The sequence below is a fragment of the Vicia villosa genome, unplaced genomic scaffold, assembly GCF_029867415.1.
Source record: "Vicia villosa cultivar HV-30 ecotype Madison, WI unplaced genomic scaffold, Vvil1.0 ctg.003769F_1_1, whole genome shotgun sequence".
Taxonomy (NCBI): domain Eukaryota; kingdom Viridiplantae; phylum Streptophyta; class Magnoliopsida; order Fabales; family Fabaceae; genus Vicia; species Vicia villosa.
The window spans coordinates 203123-217831 of record NW_026706293.1 but is presented as its reverse complement, the minus strand read 5'-3'; the positions used below and the strand labels follow the sequence as shown (position 1 = coordinate 217831).

The 14709-nt window shown below is 29.5% G+C and overlaps 1 long non-coding RNA gene across 1 annotated transcript; it reads left to right on the top strand.

Annotated features, from left to right (window-relative positions):
* The first annotated feature begins 7454 nt into the window (after positions 1–7454).
* On the top strand, positions 7455–14436 carry LOC131641462 (uncharacterized). Its single transcript, XR_009295553.1, has 3 exons — positions 7455–7582; positions 7665–7810; positions 14302–14436. It is a non-coding gene; the product is annotated as an uncharacterized LOC131641462 (long non-coding RNA).
* The last annotated feature ends 273 nt before the right edge of the window (positions 14437–14709 follow it).

Below are 14709 nucleotides of genomic sequence, written 5' to 3'. Positions count from 1 at the left end.
TTGATCCATAATTAATTAAATTACAATTAAGTTCTATAAATGACTGAAATATAATAGAAGTTTTATGTCGATTTAAAGGGACAGTTTTTAGGGGCTATGGTATGCAGTGACTCATTCTAAAGAGATAAGAAATATTTTTTCATACATTGATGAACTTTATTAACACGTTTAGTATTTATTAAGAATATTATTATTGTTGTGATTTCACTTTTCTATCATGAAAGGTTATTAAATGATCAAAGTTCGAATTAGTAAAACAAAATTAACTTTAATTTATTAATAAAATGTTTTTGCTTGACCTCCTTACTAAGTATTCTAAAAGGACAACCATAATATAATCATATAATTAAAAAATATTTAGTGACTATGTTATTATTGATATGTGATTTTCTCTTTTTTATACGAAAGGTTATTGAGTAAAAAAATCATGAAATAACACATTAATGTATTTAACATACATTTAAAATTAGAGAAAAAGGGATATGCACTAACAGTGTAAAATATTTTTACACTGTCAATCAATCACAGTCATGCATCCAATTAAAATACAATTTTAATTTAAAAAAATTAATATGACATGACAAGTGTAAGGATTTTGATTAGATGTATGTGCTAAGTTTGTTTACATTGTCAATGCACTACCTTTAAACTCTTAAAGTTATTAAAATTTTAGGAAGTTGTTTTACAATTCTACAAGTTATGTGTAAAAAAATCTATTATTAATAAAATTCTGTTATAAAAATTGAACCGGTGGTCAAATAGAGACCTTCAATTTAAATTAACCAATTAAATATATGGTTATTAAATAAATTAATAATATAGAGCTACATTAGTATATAAATAATATATAATTATAAATTTATAATTTAATAAAATATAAAAAAATTGACTAAAAATAAATAATATTTCATTTCATTCAAATTGATAGAGTACATCGTTGCAATATAAATTCATAATCATAAAAAACAAAAAGAATGAATCTCCAAACTAACTCACAGATATTCATGTTAATAACATAAAATGACAAATTGCATAAGCCTACGAATATGACTGTATTAAAATATCTAAAATATTGATTCTCCAAATCTGTAATGTTAATGGCATCAAAGTCATAGATTGGATATGCACTAAATTGAAACTAATCTTTCAACCTGAAACAAATGAACATCATACAAAGAAACACACTAAAATGACAAAATCACAAAATATTAGGAAGATCTTAAAGTTCCACATTGGTTAGAGATAGAGCATTGAAAGAGTATATATAGAGGGACACTCCTCACCTTAACAACCAGTTTTGTAAGGATGACTTAGGTCAAACTTTAATATGGTATAAGAGCCTATCGATCGGACCATGGGCCGTCCACCGCTAATATCCACTCACCAAGCCCAAAAAGAGTGTTGAGCATGAGGGGTGTATTAGAAAGATCCTAAAGTCTCACATTGGTTGGAGATAAAGCTTTGAAAGAGTATATATAGTGGGACACTTCTCACCTTACCAACCAGTTTTATAAGGATGAGTTAGGTCAAACTCTAATAAAAAATACAAAAGAAATACTAAACATATGTGAAAATTACTTATTTAACTAATAAGGAAACAAAAATTGCTTCCAAAAATACCCTCCTTCCGGAGATACACATCAGAAAGTTATTCTTACTAGCGCATGGAAAAAAAATAATTAGATATGTATCTCTGAAAATAGGACATAAATAGACTTGTACTATCAACGGATAAATTGAGATATTGTCTAAAATATAAATTTAAAAAATTCATTTAAAACTTAATAAAAAAGCTGAATGGTATAAATGGTGACACAATAAAAAGGTAAAATTAGTTTCTATCTAAATCAAAAATAATTTAAATATTGTCAAACATAAAATTTAATATAATCAAGATAAAATATTTAAAATAAAATTTACACAAAATAAAATAAAATACAAAAAATAAACCGATCAATATATTTAATTTAAGAATAAATCAAAATATTTTTATAAAAAATAAAAATAAAATAAGAATACAAATTTAAAAGAGGAAGAAACAAAAGACTATGATGAGTAAATGTAAAGGGAAGGTCACTTTTTTTATTAGAGATAGAGGGCCGAAGCTAAAAAAAAACTACAAAGCAATATTATTGAATCATCAGGGTGTTTAAATCCTTCTATATGATTTTTTTTATTTGAACAGTGACAAATTATAAGTTCATCAGGGTAGGGGTGTGCAAAAAAACCGGTTATCTATAACCAAATTGGTATCCAAATTATTCCACTTTTTAAAACCCAATCCAAATGCTAAAATATAAAAGCGGGTATCTATTTTATTATCCAAATATAAACCAATACCCATAATAATGATATGGTTTAGTTATTGGGTACCCAAATTTTTTATGTCTTAAATTAATGTTTGTTTGTTTTTTTCATAATTCACCATATACATATATGAAAAGTCAAATTTCTCTAATAACATTTATTTTTTTATTTTGTCATGATTCACCGTATACAACACATATGAAAGTCAAATGTCTTAAATTTTTCTGAGTTTAAAATATATTTTTAAACAATTTTACTTAAAAAATATTTTATATGTTGACTTAGAGATTAAGTTCCGCTTATAATTTTTTAATATTCTGAATCTATTATAACTCATTAATGTTTAATGATTAACTCTTTTTAATTTTAAGAAGAACCATATTCAGGCTTACTATACACATCTTCTGAGGCCAAGTGATTATTTAATTTTTTTTTTTTTAAATGATGATTTGAATAGAAGAAAGAAAATTGTTACAAAATGGATAGGGGGGACATCGACCAAAACCCTATCAAGAAGAAACAAACCTAAAGAATGGCAATCCAAGCCGATTCTTTACAAAATCTGCCCTTAAACATACAGGGACAGAGTCAAAATAATAAGAGTCAGAGAGATTTAGACCTATGTTAGCAAGTGCATCTGCACAACTGTTACCTTCCCTAAATATATGAGAGACAATAAAATTCCAATTAGATATTATGTTCATACAATTCACCCATCTATTCCTAATATTCCAAGGCACCAAAAAAGGGGGCTTAAACGCATTGACTACGGCCACCGAATCCGATTCCAACCAAAGATTATGCCAATTTTTCTCATGGGCGAACTCAATTGCAACCATTGCACCGGAGAGTTCGGCAATGAGGGAATTGGACAAACCCAAACCAACAGCAAAAGCACCCAAAAAACCTCCATCACTATTTCGCGCGATTCCACCACAAGCAGAGAAAGAAGAAATTGCAGCCCCATCACAATTAATTTTGATCCAATTTCTAGGAGGAGGTTTCCAAAAAACCTCGATTATGTTAGGTGCTTTAGGGGGCCGTATGGTCACCCTAAAACCCTTCAGGATTTCAAACCCCTGCATATCCAGAAAAGAGGAATCTGCAGTGCTAGCAGCGAGAGCTACATCCTCCATGATAGCAGAAATAGAAGAAGAAAAACTGAAGCTTAAATTCTGAAATCTAACCTTGTTACGAGCAGACCAGATGGCGTTGAAAACAAAAATAACGGCAGCAATGAAAGTGATTCGGTGCTGACCCGTACCACAACGAAGAAGGAGTCAAACATGCTTATATTGACCCCCCATTGCAATTCAAGTTGATGAAAATAATTAATATATTGCTTGTTTCACGTGAAGTCACATTGTTAGAATTTGTTTTCTTAACCTTGTGAAACACGGTTCGAGACTTGGCAATGAGGAAGCAGAAAATAATTAATATATTAATATCTATTTATTTATCTTACCTACAGATATAAATATTTATATAACATTTTCCAAAAAATTATTAAACAACTATACATAACAAGATTCGTAAGTTATACTATTAATACGTATATTATAATAAAATAATAAAACTGCTTTAAAAATTGAGTTTTAAAAAAAAAAAATCTGGTTTTAAACCAATTTTTTTTTAAAGTGATTTTTATAAAAAAAACCGGTTTAAAACCGAACCGATCCACATGTAAATCGGTTTTAAAAAATTAAATCGGTTTTAAAGAAATGGTTTTAAGATCCAAACCAAACCATATACATGGTTCAATTTGGTTTGGTTATTGATCCATGCACAACCCTACATCAGGGTCCTTTTCAGAATATGCATTATCAGTTCATAAGGGCGCTTAAATCCTTCGATATGATTTTTTTTATTTGAACTGTAACAAATTATTATATTGAATTGAACGATAACAAAAGAGTTACAATTGAATGATGACTCAAGGTGAATGATGACCAATATTTTAAAAATCAAACGGGTCATCAAATCGAAGATGATACTAGGTCACTGGTTCATTAATCGAACAACTAAGTCATTGGTCGAACTGCAAGGATTAAACCAAATAACTTGTTTGAATAAATCGGTCTCTATAACAAAAATATATATTTATTAAATCGGTCAACCCAGATGACTCGGTCTCCATACAACGACACCTACAAAATTTTAAAATAGCATAATTTTACAACTTTATTCTTTAAATTTAAATGTGTAACGTAGTCATCACACACAACAAACTAGTATAAATATAAATCCAAATAAATTTTGAACAAAGTATAATTATAACGGAGGATAAATTGTTCAATAAATTTTGAACAAAGTTTACTTATATTTTAATTTAATTTATTTTTAAAATTATCAAAATAACGTTGTTTTATGTGAAAAAATATGTACTTAATCCGTCTATTTTTTAAAAATTGTTGGTTCATCAGTTTTTATCAGTTTTGATTGGTTTTTACAAGTTCAATAGCATATTTGACCCAACAATCAGACCAAACGGTAATTTTCTTTTGATTCTCAATTCGATCAGTTCGACCGATTTAGTCTAACTTTTAAAACACCGACGATGACAATTAATATTGTTATTAAACCGAAAGAGAAATGGACAATGTGATAATATTTGAAAGAGATAGCTTGATAGTTATGGAGCATGGTTGAGAAAGACAAATTATATATATAAACGGTTCATTCTAGTTGTGCACTGGATTTGACTCCCCACTGCTTTTGAAAGGCATGCTAACCTTACTTCAGCCCATGTTTTCGGTTGGTTGAACCGTCCAATCCGGTTTAATTTTAAAACATTATTAAAAACTATTTAATTGATGTAAGAAAAACATAATACTTATAAATATTATAAATCATAGAGTGATAAAATCATACCCTCTTCGATACATTTAGAGGGTGTAAAGTATGGCAAAATTTATTAACTTTGTTTATCTTATGTTAATCTTTCAAACTTTCTTTCTTTTTACACCGATCGTCAATGGTAAGCTATTTTTGTCCATTTTAAATTTCATTCTTTGCTTAATGCATGCAACTTTTTCTCATTTTATTAACTTTCTATTTAATTTGATTTTTTAATTACAACAGGGGTTTTTAAATGTGCTACAATTGACGATTGTTCAATAAATATGTGCGGACGTGGTTTAAAACCGATGTGTTATTTTGATCTTTGTATATGTGTTGGACTAAATACTCGTATATGAGTAAAAAAAATATTAGTCCAATATATTTTATGAATTGTCATATAGTTATTATGTCGACAATCAATAATTTTTTTTTCTTTTAGTTTTTTTAATTTCACATATCTTGCTTTGATTTTGTACCTTAAGGTGATATTAATAAAGTGAATTAAAAAATAAAAATATATTACAAATAGTCTCCTTCTCTCTTAACTTCGAGATATGTTGTTAATGACCATATGCTCTATGATATAGATATCAATGTATTATTTTCTATCTCTCTGCCTATTAGAACTAGTGTGGACAGAATAATTCATTCAATTTATTAGTCCATTAACAACTCATTAAAACTTCTTAAACATATTTAATCCAATTCATCCATAAATTAAAAAAACTCGATTTTTTCTATTTTCAAAAAAACTTGATTTTTTCATATTTCAGAAAAACTCGATTTTTATATATCTGAAAAAACTCAATTTTTTCGTTTTTCCAGAAAAAATTGACTTTTGTATTTTTGAAAACCAATTTTTCGTATTTCTGAGAAATTTGATTTGGTTAAAATAATACCTTTAGAGTGTGTTTGGATGAAACATTTTAGTGAGGTAATGTAATGTTTTGAGGGAATTTAAAATGATTTGCACAAGATTTATTGTTTGGATACAAAAATGAAGAATTGTTAAAATGATGGAAATTTATGGAGTATTATCTGAATTAAATTTAATCATTTTGAAATAACACCAAAAACCAAAGAATTTAAAATTTCTTCATACTCCATAAAATGTATTTGTAACTATTATTTCTTCAAATTTTACAAATTGACCCTCGTATTTTCCAAAATTATAAAGTTGACCCTAAATTTTTTTTAACAATTACAAATTGGTCCTTAATAATTTTAAAATTTACAATTTGGTCCTTTGTATTTTAAAAAATTGAAATTCGGTCCCTACTTTTCAATTTTTTAATTTGATCTAAAGAATTAATATTTTATAAAAAATGACCCCAAAAATCTAACAATGAATTACCTTAATACTTCATCCAAACAAAATAATTTAAAATAAATAGATTTCAATTGAATCATTTGAATTGCTTTGAATTTTAAATTTTTCTTAAAATTTCTAATTACCGCATTCAAACACACTCTTAATAAATACTTAGTATGTGTTAATATTACTAAGAATGTATTATGTATTAACTTCAAACTAAATATTTTAATTTCTTAGTAATATATTTTGTATTACAAATTAAATGTATTTAGTAATATAAATTAAATATTTAGTAATACATTTAGATCATTCTTAACTCAAAAATAATAAATATATTTATGAATAAATATTTAACTAGTAATAATAATTATTTATTTAATAAAAATAGAAAATAAAAGTTAATTCCATTTTTTCATCTAATAAAATTCAAAATATAATTAAAAATATATATTATTTGAATAAAAATCACATTCACTAAAATCACATTTATAAATTATTCAAATATATTTAATAAAATTCATATGTATATTTTTACGTATAAAAATCATACATTTATTTAATTTTTACATATGTTTGGATGAAATTAAAAAATCACATACAAATAATTTGCATTTTTTAATCTAATTGTAATAATTTTCATTTTTTAATTTAATTTTTTACATAATGTATATTTTGAATTTATATATATATATATATATATATATATATATATATATATATATATATATATATATATATATATATATATATATATATATATATATATATATATATATATATATCATTAATCTATATGTGTAATATCCCACATTAATCTAAGAATAATTAAGAAATACTAAGAAGAAATATGGATTAATTATAGTGGATTAGTTAGAATCCAACTAAACGGCATCTTGGTAATTACCACTTAGTTGGAGGGCATTATGGACCTTGATCTCTATTGCATGATCATAAGGGCATGTTTGGTGGGTTAGTTGTTATAAGTCAGAATTTTTGAGAAAGAAGAACTTAGAAGCAAGTGGGAGAAAGTAGAAGTCATGTTCATCTTCTCCATTTTTGCAACCCATGGACAGCCTCCACTAAAAGTGCCATAACTCTCTGCTCACAACTCTGATTCAGGTAACTCTTGAAGTTCTTGAAAGCTTACGAAATTCTCTTCGATTTGGTATATTTATTCGTCCTAATAGCTTGTTTATTAAAGGAGATAAATGAGTTTGAAGTTGATGGATCCATGCTGAAAGTGTGAATAAGAGGGTTACGGGTTTGTTCATGTTAGAAGTGAAGTTTTGATCAAGAAGCAAGTTCAATGGCAGCAAAGAATACCTTTCTAACCTCTATTTAACCAAGGTGAGTCCTAGTTAAAGACTTGGGTAGAATTAGTGTGGGGAAATGCATGATGGGATTTAGGGTTGAGATAAACTCCTTGTGATTGCATGATTATGTGCTTGGATTGTTCATATTATGATTCTTGATGATTATTATATGGACTGATATTGCATGTTAAAGGTGATTATGAACCCTAATTGCCTTGTTTTTATTACTATGTTGCATATAGTAGTGAATCACAAAAAACCTTGTTCTTGGTTGCATGATCATAATTGTTGCTATGTTCATAATGATGATAGAGGTGTTAATTACATGTATATGCTGCTAAGAATGGTTATTTTATGCTTGGAATAGTTTTGAATGAAAATAGATGTATTTGAATTGGTATAATGCAAGAAAAATGTGATTTTTGCCTCTGGTTCAGTGAGCAATCGATTGCGTGGGTCAAGCAATCGATTGTACTGTGAAAAAATTGACATTTTGCGCTTCTGGTTCAGTGAGCAATCGATTGCACACTGGTGCAAATCGATTGCACCTGACAAAAAATTACCCCTTTATTGTTTCGACCATAACTTGAGTTCTACAACTCGAAACGAAGCCCGGTCGGAAGCGTTGGAAAGGTCTTTTGATGCTCTTTAATAATATGCTGAAATCTAATGCATTTAGTTCAATTATGGAATATGGTAAGTGTATGCCTAATGGTGTTATATGATCACTTTAGTAGAAATTAATTGATGATAAGTAATTAGATTCCATAATTATGATATGACATTGAAAATCCGAATATGAGTATGGATTCGGTTTATGTATACTGGTGTAATACATATGAAGTGTTGTGATTGGTCATTGATTGTTTTATCCGTCGTTCCGGTTGAATGTTCGGTTGTATGTCTTTTTGCGTATGATTGCGTGTGGTATACTAGAATCGAAGTAGGTCAAACTACTAGGTGGTAAGGCGCCATTGTTGATGGACTAGTTTCCAAAGTTACCATTGCGATGTGCTCGTGAGAGTCTCTAGGGCGTGTCTCACTTGCAGAACACATCGGCGTTCTTGGTATGACGAACACACTTGAGCTACCATTGCAGTGTGCTTGTGAGAGTCTTTACGACGCGTCTCACTTGCATAACACACTTGGCGTGATTGGTATGGTGGAGTAGTGATGCCACTTAGGCGATATCACCTGGATAACTCACCTCTAGTGGTGCCACGTAGGCTACATCACTAGGCTCCTATCTGGATGGGCTTGTGTAGTCAATTAGACGTCTTTGCACTTGCAGAAACCATATTGCGTATGGATGTTGACAAGGTTGTGACGCCACATAAGCAGTGTCACCGCTGTAACTCGTCACAGATGAAATTCCATGAAGGACTCATCCGCTTCATATATATAATTTGTAATAAATATTTAGTATAAAGTTAATATTACTAAGAATTATCTATGAAATATAATAAGCATTTAGCAACAATCTAGAAATATAAGTATTTAGTATTTAGTATGTGTTAATATTACTAAGAATTATTTATGAAATATAATAAGTATTTAGTATTTATTACTCCCTCCGTCTTATAATAAGTGACTCATTTGTACTTTTTTTATGTCTCAAAATGAATGTCTCTTTAAAACACTAATGCAACATTTATTATTTTTTTTCCACTACTATACCCTTTTTTTTAACTTTCACGCTTTTCAACTACTCCACTACCTATAATAAATAAGGATATTTTACTATATGACACTAATTTTATCATTAAAACTAACACATTTAATCATTTTCTTAATAACAATGCAGAGTTCAAATAAGACACTTATTATGAGACTGATGGAGCATGTGTTAATATATTAACCAATCTGAAGCAATATAACATAAATGAGTATAGCCTAGTGGTATGGATGTTGTACCTGCAGCCTTGGGTACCAGTTTCGAAAATTGGTTTGCTCAAATTTTTTAAATACATTTTTCGTTTCTTTATTAGAATAATTGAAAAACAAATAAATAAATATTTAAATAAATAAATAAAAAGTGGATTTAAAAACTTTAAAAGTAATTTTAAAATGTCACGTAGACTGCCATGTAAGCAGTCAAAGGAAATCTTTCATGCAATATGACAAACAGGGGCATATGTAAGGGAATCTGAAAAATTATAAGGGAGTTTTAAAAAAAAATTCTTTATCAGGGGCTAAAATCAAAACTCGTTAACATTATAGGGGGCTTTGTGTGTGTGTGTATATATATATATATATATATATATATATATATATATATATATATGGTTATTATGAGAAATGAGAAAAATGAATCACGACCATTAAATTTTGATTTGTTGATTTTAATGAACTGAATTGGTTTCTCTTTTTATGATCCTTAATATTTATTTTTAAATCAACATAGAAAGAGAGACCAATCCAGTTCATTAAAATCAACAAATCAAAATTTAATGGTCGTGATTCATTGTTCTCATTTCTCATAATAACCAAGTGTTCTCACTTGAGTCGTTCATATATATATATATATATATATATATATATATATATATATATATATATATATATATATATATATATATATATATCAAATTATATCCAAAGACACCACAAGTTACACTCGTTCGTAGCTTCATTCCAAAAGAATTTTTTTTTTAAAATTAACCGTTGAATTGAAACATAATATCATATAGATCATATCTATAAAGTTTGAGATTAATCTATGATTATTTACTATATCATTGAATTACATCAAAATTAACTATATATGAAAGTTCATTCTAATGTTAATCTTTGGATATTTTGATGGTATAGTAAATCACTATAGATTAATCTCAAATTTTATAGGTATGATCTATATGATATTATGTTTCAATCTAACGGTTAATTTAAAAAAAAAAATTTATTTGAAATGAAGTTACGAGCGAGTGTTACTCTTCGGATGTAATTTGATCCCATATATATATATATATATATATATATATATATATATATATATATATATATATATATATAATTGAAAAAGAGAATTTTTTTTTGGCACAATAGTAAACATATTGGTTCCAATTAAATCTTTGATGAAATTTGTGACAAATTTCTCTCGTCACAATACTTTTGTTGTAGTTTATTTGTGAAGAAATATTACTTTTTATTCTTCATTCTATATCGATTTGGGGACAAAGTGATTATTGATTTTATACAATTCTTAGCTTTTTTCTCATTATTGTGACAAAGAAGTACATTTTTCCCTGATATGGCAACAAATTTCATATATTTGATTCAATTTAATCACAAATGAAAGCCAGGTAACAAATTTCCCACGAAAAACATGAACAAATACCTGCTTCTTAAATTTATAAACAAGAGTTTTTTAATTTAAAATGTGTTAAAAGTAAATAATAGCCCACAATAGAATACAAGTGATATTTTGGGCAAGTAAAGTTTTTAATATGAAAATTACAATTGATGAATAAAAAACAAAAGCAAAACAATAACAACCGTAAGATGTTTAGTTTCTGTTGTAGTGGCCAAGGGATGGGAACTTCACCAAATGGATTTGAGCAATGCATTCCTACACGATGAGTTAGATGAGGAGGTATATATGGAAATACCACCAGGTTACAATGTTTTCAATGATGGCATGGTGTGTCACTTGAGAAAGTCATTATATGGTCTTAGTTAGGCCTCACGCAATTGGTACTCAAAGTTGTCCCAAGCATTAGTGAGGTATGGTTTCTAGGAATGTGAAGTTGGCCATAGCCTATTTACATACTCGTGTGAATCTATTTTCATAGTTGTGCTTATTTATGTTGATGATCTTATTGTGACTGGGAATGATGCAAAATCATGTGCACAATTTAACATTATCTCAGTGAGTGTTTTCACATGAAAGACTTGGGAGGGATGAATTACTTCCTCGGTCTAGAACAGGTTCGTGGTTCCTCCGGATTGCTCGTGTGTCAAAAAATTATACCTTGGACATCCTCAACGAATATGGGATGCTAGCTTGCAAACCTGCATCTTTGTCACTTGCACCAAATCATAAATTAGAATTGGATTTGAGTCTTTTATATGAGGATCCTTCACAATACCGTAGATTGGTGGGCCGACTCGTTTATCTCACGATCCCTAGGGTAGAGTTGGCTTTGTGGATATTCTCAGCTAGTTCATGCAGGAACCTCAACGGGGACATTGGGACACAACAATGCTTATCTTGATATACTTAAAGTTTGCACCAGGGCAGGGCATTATCATTCCCAAAAACAATGATCTCAAGCTGGTTGCATATTGTGATTAAGATTATGCATCATGTCCACTAACCAGAAGGTCAATACCGGGCTACCTAATGAAGTTGGGGACAACTCCAATATCATGGAACACCAAGAAATAGACTCTCATATCGAGACCCTCCAGTGAGGCGGAGTACAGAGTAATGGCGCATGCCATAAGTTAAATCATATGGCTGCAAAGATTACTCGCGCATTTGCAAGTGGAATTAAATTCTCCTACAATTCTACATTACGACAATCAAGCTGTTATGCATTTAGCTTCCAACCCGGTATTTCACGAAAGCACAAAGTATATTGAAGTGGATTTTCATGTTATTAGAGAATTCCTCAACAAGGGAGTTATATATACTGTCCACATACCAACTAGATTGCAACAAGCGGACATCTTCGAAAAATCTTTAGGGACTAAGCAGTTCCAGGAATTATCTATCAAGTTGGGATCTCACAATCCTCAATCTCCAACTTGAGGGGGAGTAATGAAGTTGAATATTCTGTTGAATATTAGTTGGCATATTCTGTTGTTACTCAACATTTATTTAGAAAGATTGTTAGTATCAATCATGAATGATTTCTTTTGGTAAGATATTGGTTTACTACCTTAAATAGGTCCATTGATATGTTCGTTGTACAACTATATATTGCTTGTTATTGTACACATAATAATCGAATTAAATAGAAACATCGCAGTAGTTTTCTGTCATTCCAACAGTGACAAATTGCATAAGCCTACAAATATGACTGTATTGAAATGTCTGAAATATTGATTCTCCAAATTTGTAGCGTTAATTGTAACACTCCATATTTTCTAATTTTAATTTAATCGGAAATTAAATTATTATTTAGAATTAATTGGTATTTTCATCGAACTAAATGGAAGAATTATGGAGTATTGATCTTTGGGCCAAGTGGGGTATTTAGTAATGAGGGGGGTGTTAAGTGTTGAGCCCATTACTAAATTATGCCATGTTTTAATAAAACGAGTAAATAAGAGAAAATTAAGAAATAAAGAAGGAAAAACTAAGAGGGAGAAGAAGGAGAAAAGTCCAGATTTTTGGCTAAGGTAAGGGGGGACTCTTCCGGTTAATTTCTATTATGTGATTATGGGTAATAGGATGGATTAACGTATGATTCGATTTGATTGGGTATATTGGGATTTGATATTGTTAGGTATGTTATGATTTGGGATAATTGATCAATTTGTATAGATTGTTGGTTATTGATGTGTTATTTTGATGTATAATGATGTGTGATGAGAAATTTGATGTTTGTATGCCTGTATGTGATGTCTGGAATCGTTTTTGGGTGAAAAGGGTGTGAAGTCGCAGGGTCTATCGCAGACTCGGGGTTTGCTGAAATCGCAGGTCCGCTGAGCGGAGGGGGTCCGCTTAGCGGAGGTCCGAACGTAGTTCGCTTCTGTTTGACGTCGCTAGAGGTCCGCTGAGCGGAGGTCTGAAGGATTCACTTCTGCCTTGCTTCGCTGAGCGAACCTTGTTGAGTGAGAATTTTCTAAAACTTTAAAATAACGTATCTTTTGATCCGTGAATCATTTCTTAGTGCCGTTTTGGGCGTTGTACAAGTAATTAAATGTTTTATATGATGAATGATGAATGATGAATATGGGTAGTAGCCGACTTTATTTCTTTAAAAACTAGATTTAATTACTTGATGAGAATTGAACATTGTGTGCATATGAGATAGGTGTGAAAATGAATTGGTTAAGATTATTATTATGATTGTGATGAATGCATGACTATTTAAATGATGTTGAAAACATGTACATACTTATTCAGTGATGTGGTGTGGTGTTGAGATGAATTGTTCATCGTGATTTGGTGATGTTTTTAAGTATGTTATGTGTGTTTCATTCATTCATATGCATTTGATGTTGGATCCCGGTGATGTTTGAATTGTTGGTGGACATATTTCCCATTATGCGGAAATTTTGTCGGTGGGCCGTATCTCGATGAGGCGTAGATCGGTTAGGTGGATTAATTCCACGATTTATTGGTACCACATGCATAGTGTCAGTTGTGTCATATGCATTTTGTCATAACAAGATTGTATGGATTTCTGTGTTTTGTGTTGTAATCTATTATTGTGTGAATTGATGAATAATAGTTGTGAATCTGAATATATGACAGATTGGGTGAATGATATATTATGATGTTCTGTTTCTTATGAATGCATAACATTGATTAATTGAGAATGAGACTCACCCTTACTTGTTGACAATTTTCAGATTAAGGAGTAGCGGCATTAGTGCTCGGTGAGGATGACTCGTAGAGTTTATCCGTTGTTTTGGGTCGTGTTGGTCATGCTCTGATCTTGTAACACTGGGGGATGATAGTTATAGAGATTTATGAGAATTCTCTATTTTATTTGGTGTTGGATAATGTTTCCATTTGGTTATGTTGATGATGTTTCTTATTCCGCTGTGATAAACATAATTGTGTTTTTGGTAAATCATTTCCTAATAAAGCATGACTTGACCATGATTGGTTTATTTATTTTAAATAATTGTGGCACCCTTGTGTTTATGTTTTTACTCTGATATATTTATTTAATTTGCCGCGGGGTTTAGAAGGGTGTTACAATAGTGGTATTAGAGCATAGTCGGTCATGTGACCAAAGTCTTGTTGTTAATTTT